This window comes from Tupaia chinensis, unplaced genomic scaffold (assembly GCF_000334495.1).
Source record: "Tupaia chinensis unplaced genomic scaffold, TupChi_1.0 Scaffold000132_1, whole genome shotgun sequence".
Taxonomy (NCBI): Eukaryota; Metazoa; Chordata; class Mammalia; order Scandentia; family Tupaiidae; genus Tupaia; species Tupaia belangeri.
This window is the reverse complement of record NW_006159601.1, coordinates 1,605,248-1,618,432: the sequence shown is the minus strand read 5'-3', so window position 1 is coordinate 1,618,432 and position 13,185 is coordinate 1,605,248.

Here is a 13,185-nt window from a genome sequence, read left to right as displayed (position 1 = left end):
GGAATGCTTTGGCCACAGGGGGAAGAACATCCCATGAGGCGCACAGGGAAGCAGCGGCCTTGCCCTTACAGAGGACAAGCAGGGGTTGCTTCACTTTGCTAGTCAGCGACGGCCTCTGTGCAGAGGCGGGAGGGTGAGGTTTTGGGGTCAATTATGCAGGATGCTGAAACTGACCGAGGGGAGTGTCGCCCTGAAAGGAAATGGTCTCGGAAGAAGGAACCAGGACACTGGAGACAAGATGAGGCTCATGAAAGACCTGGAGCATGGAGGAAGTTCCTCGACTCAGCCTCACAGAGAGCTCCGGAAGCTCTCGGGCTAGGACGCAGGGGTGAAGGGCACCGTCCCTGGCGCAGGCTGCACCTCCTCTCATCCTTGCCCGTCTTTCCCCTGGAGCTAACGGAAAAGAACGAGTGCACACTCTGCTCTTTATTCCCAGAGACGTTGGGAGGATTTGCAGGGTGCGTCTCAGGGCAGCAGCAGCGGGGCGCCCGGCCCAGCAGAGCACTCCGCGGAGGTCTGCCAAGCCCGCGTGTGCCCTCCCCCGTGCAGACCTGCCCAGCAGGGCCCAGGCGCCGTGACCCAGCCTCTCCTCAAGCCACGGCCACAGTCCTTCCCCCTGACCGGCACAGGCGAGGTTGCCCTCAGGCTGCTTGACTGTGGGGCCCCCAGCGTCTCCCAACTAGTCGTCCCATGGGCTTCCCGAGAGCTACCATGGTGGGCACCAGGGGGCCGTGCCAGGGCCAGGCCTCCCTCTCCATAAACGCCTCGTGTTTCTTTCACAGTAGAAGCCCGCCACCTCTCCCTTCTCCCGGCAGCTCTCTGGACAGCAGAGACAGGCGCGTCACACTTGGGGCATGAGGGCTCATAGACGCACTCCCCAAGGCCCACTATCAGCAGCCCAGCCGTCCCCAGGAGCCCAGTGGCCCCAGCTGTGGGACTCAGCCCCGCCCCTGCGGTCCCCCACCTCTTCAGCCCACATCTGTGACCCCCATGCCTGTGACTTACACACCTGGCTGCCAAGGTGTTGCTGGGGCCTGACAACCGTGGGTGTGTCCTATGCACACCGACGGAGGACAAGAGCTGGCGTTCCCTCAGTTACTGTGTGGGCCTCACCCAGGTGGGATGGGTCCCCATGGAGGCCGAGGGGAGGAGGTCGTGAAGAGGGAAGAAGCCCTGGGAGAGAGGTGGCTGTGAGGGCCGTGGCTCCTGCCCTGAGCACTGTGGTTGGGGAATGTGGTCAGCCCCTGCCCTTCCTGGGCTGAGTCAAGGAGGAGGGCCCAGCCTCCTGGACGCCCCAGGGAGCTGCCGGCCATGGCCCACCCATGCGGACACGACGGGCACAGGTGGAGCAACTGTCTCTGCTATGTCATCCTTACGTGGCTGAGACAGGACCGAAGGGCTGGGATTTCAGCTGACAGAATTCCTGAACACCAAGCAGGTTCTGTGGGCGGTCTGGTGAGGCAAGACAGTAGTCAGTACAGCCGTCGGGAGTGCCGGCCCGAGCTGAGCAGTAACCCCCTCAGGGCTCCACGCAGGCCGGTCCGGGAACCTCGTCCGCACGTGCACCGGGCCTCCTGCTGTAGCCCGCGTGCATGCTAAGCACATGTGTGTGTTCCTGAGAGAAAGCAGGAGCAGACCCAGAGCCATGTCCATGAAACCGTTGCAAGGCCCCACGGGCGTGCAGCGAACACTGAATAGACGCGCACATCGGCGCCGAAGTTGACGGTGTGGCAGGTTGGAGAGCTTGCCCAAGGCCATGGCCACCGCGGAGCCCGGCCCAGTGCCCGGCCCAAGGCCATGGCCACCGCGGAGCCCGGCCCACTGCAGGCCAGTGCAGGCCATGGCGGCCGCAGAGCCTGGATGGAGGCAGTGCCGGACACAGCCGTCATGGAGCCTGACCCCAGGGGCAGTGCAGAACACGGAGGCCATGGAGCCTGCCCGGAGGCAGCGCAGGCCACGCCACCTATGCTCACGTGCTGGGAGGATGGTCAGTGTTGTCTGCCTCAGGCTGCGGAGAGAGGGCGCAGGGCGAGAGGGAGCGTGGCCTTGGTATTCCCACAACGTCCTGACCTAGGACAGTTTAGCAGGGCTGCCTGGTTTCAGACGTCCCATGGACCCGTTCCCAAGGCAGCGGAGCCCCACACTCTGCGAGCCTCCTTCCTTGCCCTCAGCCCCTGATGAGGATGCTGTCCCCATCCTTGGGGATGTAGGCTGGGGACTGCAGGGAGGAACGGGTCTGACCACAGAGACCCCTTTTATTGAGAAACGACGACTAAACTCACTGGGCACTAGAATTTGTGGTTAGCTCTGAGCTCTTCATGTGCCTGAAGAGATGTTTTGAACTTTCTTAATCCTTTACTGCTGCTGCTTTTTGCCTTCATTGCCCGAGGGTGCAAGTGCTGGACAGAGAGAGAGAGAGAGGGAGAGAGGGGACTGGGCGTGGCCGTGTCCCCCCCATCCTGTCAGGGTATGAGGCCCCGCGAGTGTTCAGGAAGTGTTTCGGGCCTCAGGGCAGGACCCCAATTCAGCCCACTGAGCAGATCCCGCTTAATGACCGCCATGGGCGGCTCGCCTCGGGTCCCCCTGCAGGTGAGCATGGCTCCTGCCCACGGATGCCTGCAGGTCTGTCCTGGGCGTGGTCTGGCCCGGAGGGCGGGGGTGCACAGCTGCAGACTCAGCACAGCAGGCCCTGGCTGGCCCCTGGGTAGCCCTGTCCAGTGTGCTCCTTCCCCTCCGCTCTGCGGTGGCCGAGCGTGCCCGTTTGGTGCCGAGGGAAGGTGGGGCGCAGGGCACAGGGGGCGCTGATGGTGTCCTACAGCCTCTCGGCGTGGCACGAGTGGCAGCTGTAGGCCCTGGATTCCGGGTCTGTTGGGGAGGCTGGCAGCACCCGCAGTCCCAAAGGACAGGCTCAGGGGCTTCTGTGTGGGCGAGTGGGGGCAGAGAGTCAGCCTGGACCCCTGTCTCCAGAGTCTGGGCAAGTCCTAGCAGCCAGCTGGGAGAAGGAGGACCCAGGACAGGACAGGCAGCCTTAGGGTCGGGCCAGCTCGTTTCCTAAGGCTGGTCTCCTAAGCCATGGGACTAGCTCCAGACCAGGGTTGTCAGGACAGATGGACGCCAGGCCTGGGGTCCCACGGCAGCAGCCCCTTCAGTGCACTGGGGCCGCCGGGGACCAGACAGGGACTGACTGGGGGCCACACGCAGGTTAACCCTGCTCTGTCCTGACACTGAACGAGGGGCGACAGTGCTGAACGTCACCCGGGTCAGGCCTCCCAGGCTGTGGGAGTCAGCACTTCTCTCTCGCTCTTACAGACGGTGGGACACGGACCTGGCCATTCACGGGAAACTGGCGGGCTAAGGATAGTGAGGCCACGGACAAGATCTCTCCGTGTTACCGCGTCGGCCTGCTGGGCCGGCCCTCTGCCTGGCTGTACTGACCTACCCCGTGAACGCTGGCCCCTACCTGCAGGTCCTGCTCCCTGGCGATGGTGCGCCCCTGACCTACAGCGGTTTCTGGAACCATGCCCCCTCTCGCCCAGCTTGCTCAGAGCAAGTGACGTTCATGCTGCCCTGCAATGGCTGGCCCCGGGCCCTGTGTGACAGGACTGCGAGGCAGAGCTGGCCAGCGTCTGGCCCAGAGAGGGCCTTGGCAGCCACTCTCCATGGCCGCCACCCGACGCCACCCGACGTGGCCCCTGCCATGGGCTCTCCTGGCTATTTCAGTGCCCAGGGACTCCGGCTCGAGGGTTCAGAGACCCCCCTTCCAGAGGGAAGGAAGGGGGCAGATGGTTGCCATGACAATAAGCTAGGCCGGGTGGCAGTCCTGCAGGGGGACCCCAGGTGAGCACGGCCTGGGGCAGGAGGTGCCCAGTCAATAGCGGAAGGAAAGGACCCAGACCAGCGAGTGCGTCAGGCCCGCACACCTGTGGCCTCTCGGCTGCACTGCGGCGGGGCGGGGCCCCGCCAGACGAGGCTGAGAAACAAGCCTGTGGGCAGCCCTTTCCCTCCTGCACCCCCCTCCACACACGGTGTGGACTGGAGCTTTCTCCTAGGTTGGCCACAAGGGCATGCCCAGAGAGGGGTGAGGGCAGGGCCGGGGAGCCGGGTGTCAGCACTGTTGGGAACGGAGACTCAGGAGTCAAACAGCCCAGGCTCTGACCGTGCGAGTGCCCTGACCTCACTCTGGCTCCCACGGGCTCAAGGCAGGACTCGGGAGAGATGTCGCCGTGGGCAGGGATGAGGGGGGATGAGGGCACAGGCCTCGCTGACCCCTCATGCAGCCCTTCCCAGGCTGCAGCCGGCGTGGCCTGGTGCTCTGGTCTCAGGCTGTGGGAGGTGTGCTTAGGCGTCACGGTGGCTGGGACTGCAGGGCTCTGAGGCCCACAGTGCTCCTGGGTGCTCGTGTGGGCTGGGCCTTGGTAGCCCACCGCCCACGGCCATGTCGCCTGTCCGTTGGTGTCTACTGGCTGCATCTGTGCTGGCATGGGAGTGGGACGCAGCTGCCTGATGTCTTGAATCACACCCGGACATTGTGGGCCGCCATGTCCCCATCAGGTGGGGGGCCTCAGTGGTGGTGTCCTGTCCTGCTTCTGGCCGCGTGAGGAGCTGAGACTGCTGGGACAGAGCCTGCTGCACCTCAGGGTCCATCGACCCCTGCGAGTGCCACGGGTTAGGGCTGGTTCCCGGGGCTCTGGGGGAGGCCCTGTCTCCCGCCTCCTCCCGCACTGGGGAATGCCCTGTGGCCGCAGCCCTCTCCTCTGCAGGGCCGGCGCTGGCCAAGCCGCGACACGTGCCTCTGATCCTCGCCCTGACTCCTTCTTGCCATTTTTTTTTTAAAAACAATCTTTTATTTTTATGAAGCAAATATTACGGAACTTGTTTTTCCACAGAGAAATTGATGCTTCTTTGTATGTTAGGGGTTTCTTCTCACTCTCCCTCCCACCACCCTCAGTCCCTGGTCTCCTCTGCCATCCTCTCTGCCAGCCTCATCCATAGCACCCTTATACGTGAGAGGGAGGCTTTGAAAGACACTAACGATCTCTCCTTACGTTTGAGGGTGCTGTGGGGACCCCGACCACCAGGGCGATCTGTTTCTCGGATGGTGATGGGCAGACTTAATGCCCACTGGAGCCCGGATGCCCTCTTCCTGGTCACGCCCACACTCCCAGATCGTGGCATCGGGGCTGGCCTCTGGGGGCTCATTCTGCTCATGGCTGAGACGACTCTCCGAGCTCAGTCACTGCCCTGGGATGTGAGGCAAGCATGTGCAGGGTGCAGCCCTGTGGGGAGCCAGGCCTGTGTACACACTGCACGCACAGGTCATGCTGGCTGCACAGGGAGGAGGCTCCTATGGGGAGTGCCACCATGACAGAGGTTGGCACAATCTTGGGTAATAGTGTGCCTTTAGTGTGTGTGCATGTGTGGTGTGTGCACACACACACGAACAGACATGTGCACACACACAGATGTGTCCATGTATGTATGCCTGTGTGGGAATGCATGCACACACATGCTCACACACTGCACACGTGGGTGTGCACATTCGTGGGTGTGTGCTCACACACATTAGCACATGTGTTCATGGGCACAGTGCATGTGCATGCATGCACATGTACCTGGACGTGTATCTGTGCGAGTGTGCATACAGGTGCACATGGGTGCAACACACAAATGCATGCATGTGTCCACACTTATACCATGGACACGATGTTTGTGCGTGAGTGAATCGATCTGGGACAGATGGGGAGGAAGGCAAAGCCGGCTGGTGTTCACCGGCGTCTGAGTCTCAGGCTCAGCCTCCTTGGACAGGACTGGCTGTCTCTGCCCCATGTGCCCCAGAGGCCTGAGCCGGCTCCCCCTGCTCTAGGGCTTCAGGCTCGCTGACCTCTCATGCGGCCCCTTCCCAGGCTGCAGCCAGCATGGCCCCTCTGTCCCCTCAGCCCTCCCGTCCCCTGCCGCCTCGGACAGGTGGACTGGCAGTGCTGGTGAGGCCCGCGGGATGGGTGTGGCTCGAGGTCCCGCGGTGCAGAGCGCAGTCTGTCCAGACAGCTGGTGCTGGCGTGTGTGGCTCATGTCCAGGCCTGGGATGCCTTGCAGCAGGCGTCCCGCCAGCAGGGCCCACTGGCCTCCTCCGGCAGGTGATGGGCAGACTTAATGCCCACTGGAGCCCGGATGCCCTCTTCCTGGTCACGCCCACACTCCCAGATCGTGGCATCGGGGCTGGCCTCTGGGGGCTCATTCTGCTCATGGCTGAGACGACTCTCCGAGCTCAGTCACTGCCCTGGGATGTGAGGCAAGCATGTGCAGGGTGCAGCCCTGTGGGGAGCCAGGCCTGTGTACACACTGCACGCACAGGTCATGCTGGCTGCACAGGGAGGAGGCTCCTATGGGGAGTGCCACCATGACAGAGGTTGGCACAATCTTGGGTAATAGTGTGCCTTTAGTGTGTGTGCATGTGTGGTGTGTGCACACACACACGAACAGACATGTGCACACACACAGATGTGTCCATGTATGTATGCCTGTGTGGGAATGCATGCACACACATGCTCACACACTGCACACGTGGGTGTGCACATTCGTGGGTGTGTGCTCACACACATTAGCACATGTGTTCATGGGCACAGTGCATGTGCATGCATGCACATGTACCTGGACGTGTATCTGTGCGAGTGTGCATACAGGTGCACATGGGTGCAACACACAAATGCATGCATGTGTCCACACTTATACCATGGACACGATGTTTGTGCGTGAGTGAATCGATCTGGGACAGATGGGGAGGAAGGCAAAGCCGGCTGGTGTTCACCGGCGTCTGAGTCTCAGGCTCAGCCTCCTTGGACAGGACTGGCTGTCTCTGCCCCATGTGCCCCAGAGGCCTGAGCCGGCTCCCCCTGCTCTAGGGCTTCAGGCTCGCTGACCTCTCATGCGGCCCCTTCCCAGGCTGCAGCCAGCATGGCCCCTCTGTCCCCTCAGCCCTCCCGTCCCCTGCCGCCTCGGACAGGTGGACTGGCAGTGCTGGTGAGGCCCGCGGGATGGGTGTGGCTCGAGGTCCCGCGGTGCAGAGCGCAGTCTGTCCAGACAGCTGGTGCTGGCGTGTGTGGCTCATGTCCAGGCCTGGGATGCCTTGCAGCAGGCATCCAGCCAGCAGGGCCCATCGGCATCTTCAGGCCACTCGAGGGTGGGCCCTGCTGGCCTGGTTTTCTGAGGCCCGGGGAGGCATTCCCATGACTGACGGTGCTAAGTCATGCATGGGACAAGGCCCACGAGCTGGTGTGCGGCAGGTGCTGTGTGTGGAGTAGTTCAGCTGCAGGCAGGGTTAGCCCGAAAGAGGCTGAAGAGGGCTGGTGGCTGGAGCCTTTAACTATGGAGGCATCCCCAAAAGAGGCTTGAGGCCCGATGGGGCCAAACAGGTGGCTGCCAGCAGTTCCCGACCTCTCGGGCCTCAGTGCCTCTGTGTGGAGGAGCCCAGCCTCCGCGGAGGGCCGCGGCACCCACGTGTGAAGCCATGGTCCATGTGGCCTGAGGACTTCTGCAGAGGCAGTTCTCGGGAGTCAGTGAGCACCAGCGCAGCAGCCCCTGCCCCCGTGGGCGGCCGTGGTCTCGCTGTGCCCAGAGAGGCCGAGAGGAAGGGCTCTGGGTTTCCTAAGGCTCCCAGAGGAGCCATGGTGGAGTGAGCGGCTGCCAGGTTTGAGGAACATCAGTGGCCGACGTAGGCCGGTGCTGCTGCCCTTTGGCAGGGGCAGAAGCACACTAAGAACCCTGTCGAATGGTCCCACAGGTTTGCAGGACTAACCCACGCGCCTGTAGGGCCCACATCCTCCCTGCAGGCTCAGTTCTTCTTCAGTGTAGGCACCCAGGCACGGCTGCACCTGCTCTCCTCAGCCCCGTGCCACCGACCCACCTTTCCCGCCAGGTTGCTGTCCTTTCAGTCGGCGTGGAGCCGTGGAGGCGTGGGCACTTCTGATGGGCAGGGCGGGGCCAGCTGCAACTTCAGGGACAAGGTGGAAAAGGCAGTTTTTGGCACCCTTCTGCCTTAGTGGGAGAGAGGACCAGCCGGCAGGTGTCTGCAAAGTACCACATGAGACCAGCCTGTGTCCCGCAAGAGCACCCGGTCCCTAGGCAGTGCGTGACCTGTCAGATGTCTCCCTGGAGCCTTCGGCCTTCAGCATCTGGGGTACTGGGCTGTGCGAGGGCCTTCCTGCCTAATCCCATGCTGTGTGGCTGCGTGGAGTTTACGGTTTCTGGAACCCGCTACCCTGCCTGTGCTGACTTTGCGCCCCGCGGTGGTTTGGCGCCCTCCGCCCCTCTGTCCCCAACTCTGTTTAAAGCCTGGTTGATGCTAACCAGAACCCAGTGTGAGTGTGGCCTTGGGCACACTATGGCCTGCAATTTGTCAATTTGGGGGATTAATCTGTGGAAGAATGAGCAAGAGTCAGGGGTCAGGCCCAGGAGTGCGGGCCTCTGGCAGGTTGGTGCCTGGCGGGGGGCTAATGAGGACCCAGGGCCTCAGGACAGAGCAGGGACAGGCAGACCCTAACCAGGCCAGGCACCTGCTGGAAGGCTACTTGAGAGGCCCCAGGACCAAACCTGCTGAAGTTGTGGTGGCCCAGGAGGCTGCCTTTGCTCAGAGAATGCTGTCCTCGAGGGCCAGGCAGCCCGTGTGCAGGTGTGGGCCAGGGTGTGCCTGGGCCTGCCCACGGGATGGCGGCCACCCCCCTCCTCCCCGCTGGAAGGGCTTCCTGGTGCTTTCTGCCAACCATGTCGCAGGGAGAGCTCCCCAGCCCCACCTGCACACACTGCCTCGTGGGGAGTGAGACGGCGCCGGGTGCAGCCGGAGTACAGTCTGGGCCTGGGGAGATGGGCGCAGAGGGCCACACCCATCAGAGCCATGTCCTCGGCCGTGGGCCCGCTTCCTCTCGTGCTCGCTCTCTCAACTCCTCGGCCTGGTGCCTGAGATGTGCATGCTGCAGAGCGGGCAGTGTGGGAAGCCGTCGGGCTTCTGAAAACGGGGCACCAGTCTAACACAGCAGGCAGGGGCAGAGCGACTGGGGCGGCGGAAGTGGCCGGGAAGGCGCCTGCGCCCCACTGGGAAGGACACACAGCGCCTGCCTGTCCCCGACAGCTCCCGGCTGGCGCAATGACACGACGTGTCTCTGTGGTGAGGCGCCGGCCCGCTGGCCCGGCTGGCTCATGGTGGAGGCTCCCCGTCTGGGAGAAGGCAACTGCGCGCTGTGTTGTCCTCCAGGGCTCCTTCACACGTGCATCAGAACATACGATGTACGCGTCACACACACACATGTGAGGGTTTGAATCTGAAAGCATTTTTAGTTGAAAAAGCCGAAGAGCAAAGTAAATGCTGAAACACGTCCACAGGTCCAGCTGGTGGCGCGGTGGTTAAGGAGGCTGGATCCCACGTGGCCGGCTCTGCAGTTGGCCTCCCAGACCCCGTGGCTCGAAAGACACCAGACGTGTGTGCGTGTGCCCTATGCCCTGAGAGGAGAATAGAGAGATTGGAGCTCCGGCAGCCCTGGGAGGGTGTGCTTTATCACTGCTCCCGGCCAGCACAGGCACCCTACAGCCAAAGACAAAGTGTACTTCCTCCAGAGGGTTTTGGACCATGGGAGGCTCCTGGCTTACGTTTCTCTTTAGGAAGACCCTGTGGCCTCCAGACTTGAGCCTAAGACTAGCAGTCAGGACGGACTCTGACCAACACGCCACTCCCAGAACGTTGCATGCAGGAATGAATGCGGAGGGGGTGCCCGGCTTATCACCCAGCAGGAAAACACTTCTGAGGGATCTGGCAGTCGGCGTCTGCCTCTGGGATGTGCCACGGGCCCCTGGGCTCCTCTGCCAGTGGGGCCCAGCCTGACTGCCTCCGTGTCTGTGGGGGCTGCCAGACACTGGGGCCTGCATCCTGGCTTGGAGTTGGCTGCCCAGGGCATGAGGTGGCCACGTGGCATGCCCCCGGGTGGTGCAGCTGCTTCATCCCTGCGCAGCACCAGCCATGGCCCCTCTCTGTCCCGCCTGCCGCACAGACCCCTCAGTGGCTGCCAGTCAACCTGAACACACATGGCAGTCCTAAACTGCGTGTGTCCGCTGTCTTGCCATGCAGTTTACGCGAGGTGCCGACCACTGCGGCTGAGTTCAGAGACCCGGTGTCTGCATGGAGCTGTGTCAAGTGCTTGGAAAAGCTGAAGTTCAGCTGCTAGAAACATCGCGTCCAGCTTGGAGATGGCCGCTCGGACTGAGGGAAACTGGGAAACCAATGCTGCCTGCCGGCGTTTCCAGGCACCTTCAGTCACAGGCGAGCTGGATGTCATGAAGTGGTGACACGCCCGGAGCATGCTCGCAGGAGAGTCTCCCTGTGAGCACAGGGGCCGAGTGTTTGGTCCTCTGCCCTGGCAGGCCAGAGGCGTCCACACAGGGCTCCCGCCGTGTCTTGGCCCTGCCGGCTCTGGTGCAGCCGTGCTGGCACAGGGCAGGCACCCCTGGCTGCATCTGTCAGGCTGGAAGGGGCGAGTCCTGGCCTCTGTGGCTACCTGGAGATGTCACCCTTGCTTGATGCAGCTAGGCGAGGGTAGTTTCGAAGCTGCAAGGACAGAGTTGGAGCCCTCAGAAAAGACGGCAGCCGGGGTACCCACCGCCTGCTCTCCTATGTGGGTCTCTGAGAACAGGAGCAGAGGGGAATCTCCACAGAGGGGCCCCTCCTTGAACCCAGGCCTGGGGATGGCTGGAGAAGGGGCTGTTCTGGTGGTGAGGGGCCGGGAGGTCTGCCGAGCTTGTGAAGACAGGCCTCCCGTCAGTTTGCAGAGCTCTGTTCCCACCAAGAGGACGGCATCTTGGCCTGGACACACCAGGGAGGACCTGCTGCTGAGCAAGGCCACACCCTTGTGTCCTGGGAGTAGGATGGCCAAGCTCTTCGGAGCCACTGCTGGCCCCTCCCCAGGGCTAGAGGGAAGGCCCAGTCCCCACTGGAGCTGCCCTGGAGCCCGCGTGTGTCCCTGGCAATGCAGGAGCCAGCGTGAGTGGGTAGGGCTGAGCCAGGCCCTCGCCCCGCACTGCAGGACGGCCCTGGCTGTGTGTGCCAGGGAAGGGGGAGCCGCGGGTGGAGAGATGGCTGACTCATAGGTGCCAGCGTCTGCACTTGCTCCACATCTACAGCGCCATCCCCTCCTTTCTGTCGCTTGTCTCCCTGGGGAGTACTGCCCCAGCCAGCTGGCTTCCCCCTCTCCCGGCAATGTGGAGCGTGGCTCAGGGGCCCGTGGTTGGAGGGGAATGAAGGATGTGGGTGCTGGAGCCACAGGCTCTGGGCAGCTCCTGGCACGGAGTGCTGTGGGCTCACTGGGGACTGCATCGTTTCGCTGTGGCAGGAGGGTAGTGGCTGGTGACAGCTGGGGTGGAGGGCGGATGCTGCTCTGGCGAGTCAGGCATCCCCCACCGCCCCAGTTGATGGAGAGGCAGCCCAGACCCGCTAATGTCTCATCCACTTAATCGACGAGCAGTGCTTGCTAGTGAGGGAGGCTGGTGCGGGGCTGCGCAGGGCTAGGCACACCCGGCCCGGGTCCGCCTTTGCAATTAGGGGCAAGTGATGCCATGTTGTGGTGGCGGGAGTGTCCAGGCCAGGCTGCTGGCCCAGGCACGGCACCCCAGGGGGGCCTCCTTCCCGCGGGTGGGGTGAAGGCTCCACGGTGCCTCTGCCCCAAGGTGGGGGAGGCCATGGCTCAGCCTAAAACACCCCGGCGGGATCTGAGAGTTCTGGCACTTGCCACTCAGACGCAGGCATGGGAGTCAGAGTCCAGCGTTGGCACGTCCACCCAGACGTCGGGTCCGAGGTCCGCACGGCATGGTGCACGCGAAGGCAGCCAGGGAGTGGGAGGAGCACGCAAGAATTGGACTCCGGGTGGGGCTGCGTGCTGGGCGGGTGTCCTGGTCCTCCAGGTGGGCCCAGTGTGACGGCAGAGGGACTGAGCAACAGGATGGGAGCAGCGTGGACGTACTGGTGACCCCGAAGATGGAGGAGGGACTCAAGCCACAGGAAATGCTTTTCTCTGAGCCTCCTGAAAGCATCTGGCGAGGCTCCGTGGACCGCAGCTGGGCCCCGGAGAGGGATAGCAGAGCCTGCAGAAGCGTCCCCTTAGTAAGCCCAAGTGTGTTATGGCGTATAAAAGCAAAAACCCAACTGTCAACAAAACGGTCATGTTTGTGGCCAGACCCAGCCTGCCAACCCCGTGTCAGGCAGTCGTGGTGCCGGCCCAGTCCGGGTGCTGGGCGCTCAGAGCAGGCTGGCCGCGGTTGGCCGCGGTGACACGTGGTGGAGGGCGGCACTTCAGAGCTGCTGTTGGCGTCAGTGGGAGTTGGTCAGACAGAAGTGGGGGCCGTCCTCTGGTGGGAGCAGGACTCAGGGCTGAGTTGGAGGAAGCCTCACCCACCCCGTCGGAGTGCGGGTGTGGGAGGGCTGGCCGGGTCAGGGTAAGGGACACGGGCCTGTGGGAGCGTCTGGGCCTGGGAAAGCTTGCACAACCCTGCAGCCCCGTAGCTTTCACGCTTCGAATCTGGAAATGCGTCAGAAAAGACATGCCTCAGTACGTGCTGAGGGACAGGAGAGCAGCCCCATGCCCTCTGCACCTGGCCCTGGCGCCCAGGAGAGTGCCCTGTATAGCAGGATAGCGAACCAAGGACCGGACAGGGGTCTCCCTGGACTCCCGGTGGCCCAGTGCAGTCACTCAGGGCCTGCAAGGAGAGGGGCGGTAGGGATGAGTCAGGGCGGGGTGTGACCACAGAGGCAGGACCCCAGAGAAGCTCCCCAGACTGAGAAGGGTCAGGAGTCCCGGTGCGGTGGCCCCTGCAAGCTGGGAGGGGGACCTCCCAGGACAACGGCCCTGTGACCGGAGGTCAGAGCGCTGGCCGGGAGTCTGAGGTGACACAGTTCAGGCGTCGTGTGCCTCGCTGACTCCAGGATGGGTGAGCGCTGGTCAGACTTGGAGCTCCGGACAGGGCCTCATGGGGTGTTTCCCACACTGTTCCCGGTGATTCTGGCTCAGGCTCTGGAACGGCCTCCCAGGTCGGAGGTTGGACATGGTCAGAAACGGTGGTGGAGGGCTCGACGCCGTGGGGCAGGACTCCGCAGGACCAGCCGCTCCCCTGCCCCAGCTCCCATCTCCCCCAGTGCCCTTCCTGACCGGCGCG